Genomic DNA, 2,500 nt, shown 5'->3' with positions numbered 1-2,500 from the left:
AACAAATGCTTTAAAAAAATTTATGACGGAAATTAAGGAAGAAAAAATCCCTCTAACATTTAGGATAGCATACAAAATATAGATGACCCGGGACATATCAAAACTAATGGAAGAAAGTTGACTGCTAAAATCAAATAGAAAAGTAAAATAATTTGAATTGAGAAATGGAACAAAATGTAGTTTAGCAAAAGTTCAAAGGATAGATGATCAGTGTAAAAATATAGAAAAGAAACAAAACAAAGATAGCAAATATATGCATTCCAAAATTAAAGAAATAAATGAGAAGAAACTGCGCTCAAAGATAGGCTGCAAAATCTTAAAAGAACGTGCTGCTTCAATGGGCAATTGAGAGTTTTAAACAAATCATTGAAATGCATAGAAGAACTGATAAAAGGAAGAGAAACACTAATATAAAAGATCAATGGACCTCAAAATGTGAAAGAATGATATGTACTAGCTGCCAAAGAGGAAATGAAATGCAACAAGGAAAAGCCACAGAGCCAGTAAACAATTTCAAGAGACATCGAAGAAAGCTCAGGTCTCAGAGCAAATAAATTGTAAATTATATACTAACTAACTGGGTCCCCTTTCGATGAAAGGAACGATCGGTGCATTAACATAAACTGAAAGTTAGTGGCCTACAACATTTACACTCTACTGGAATGGAGCAATAAATCTTGAGAGAAAAGTGACACACGTGTTTCCAAGATACTAATAGATAATAGATGTAGAGATTCATTCTCTATTCCGCTTTCGTGGTTGTACACTCCAGAATTTCAAAGGTGTGGAAATAGTGCGTACGGCTAGTGAACGGAAACCTCTCTTCCGGTTTTAAACAAATGAGACTGCGAAATTGTCGATCGTAAGCAAAGATAGTACATAACAAGAAGGTCCACTCAGCCAAGAAAGTGTCCACCAGAAGTCCGCTCCTTGCTTCAGATGGCGCTGCAGTCCGTTTTGAAGCTCTCTTTCGTTTCTCCAGAAGAAGAATAGGAATAGCATCTCCTTGCGTGCGCAGATCGACTGCTGTTCATCAGCAGTTCGGGTTCGTTCAGTGCAGAGTTTTGGTGTGTGTTTTTTTATTTCAATGACTTCTCGTCTTTAATTCTAAAGTCAAATTAAAAGAAGAAAACAGTCACACCTTCCTCCGGGAGAGGGTTTTTGTCAGCGTAACCATTTTAAAAAAGCGTTCTTTCGAAATTTGAATTCTTATTTATTCAAAAACTTGTTAGTTTTACTTTGATTTTTTAACACAAGCAGGGTAACTCTGTTCGAAAGGGGGCGCATTTGTGAAGAGGGCGCCACTGAATTTTGAGGACACTTTTTTAATTTGCTCAAAGAGAGGGGTGGCCCCTCTTGTTATGTGGACTCTTTGTCATAAGTTAGCCTAGGTCTAGAACTATGTGTGGACGAAACAAAACATTTTGAGAAAATCGGGGATCGGAAAGCAGTTTGCGTGGATTTATAAAACTTAGGTCCTAGCCACGTGTATTATGTGGACGTCGCAAAGTTTCAAAGGTGTGGGTTAGGTAATAAGGGAGGAGTTTGTGCACAAAGCCTTTCAACTCCACTTTTATATACCTAGATAACATCAGATGTTCTAGATGACGGCATAGTCATTGCAGGTTTAGGAAAAACAACAACAACTTCAGTTACTTCTTGACATGATCGTGGCTGAAAGTGGATGCAAGTAACTATTTCTAAACGTAAGGAAAACAAAATCATCATCATCATCATCCAGTGCCAGATCTGTGACAGATATCGGCGATCATGGTTTTCTATTCATTCCTTTGCTCGGATACTCTAAGAAAAGCTACATTTCCCTGATTTTTCCATGTTACCCATTTGTTTAGGTTCCTTAAGTCTAAGTATGTTGTTCTGGGCCTACCCTGCCTTGCTTGCCCTCAATTTTGCCAGTGAGAGCTAAATGTTCATAACCCGTGTGTCTATTCAGGTGTCCCAAAAACTGCATTTGTCGTTGAAAACAAGATGCACGATAATATTGAAGCAAGCAGTACAAAGGAGTAAATATCAAAAATGGCGTGTTTAAATATCTACCGTATGATAATTGCCCATGATGGCAAATGTACCTCTAAAATAAAACGAAAGATTGCCACTACTATAACAGACAGTTTCGATAAAAATTTGGATCAACATGAACGCCTTGGACATCTTACTCATACTGGAATATAGAAAGATACAGAATCAGTGGTAAAATAAAAATAACGTACTTTGAGAACTGGAAGTAATTGGTGACAAGAGAAGGTCTAGATAAAATGAATTTTGTGAGCATACAGAGGAGAAGAAGAAGAAGAAGAAGAAGAAGAAGAAGAAGAAGAAGAAGAAGAAGAAGAAGAAGAAGAAGAAGAAGAAGAAGAAGAAGAAGAAGAATACTTTGTCCTTATAGAATTTTGACTATTTAAAGATGTCTGTCTGTCTGTCTTAATCTATCTATCTATCTATCTATCTATCTATCTATCTATCTATCTATCTATCTATC

Source organism: Aplysia californica, unplaced genomic scaffold (assembly GCF_000002075.1).
Source record: "Aplysia californica isolate F4 #8 unplaced genomic scaffold, AplCal3.0 scaffold00113, whole genome shotgun sequence".
In the NCBI taxonomy this organism is placed as follows: domain Eukaryota; kingdom Metazoa; phylum Mollusca; class Gastropoda; order Aplysiida; family Aplysiidae; genus Aplysia; species Aplysia californica.
The sequence above is the reverse complement of the archived record's forward strand: the minus strand, read 5'-3'. Positions refer to the sequence as shown.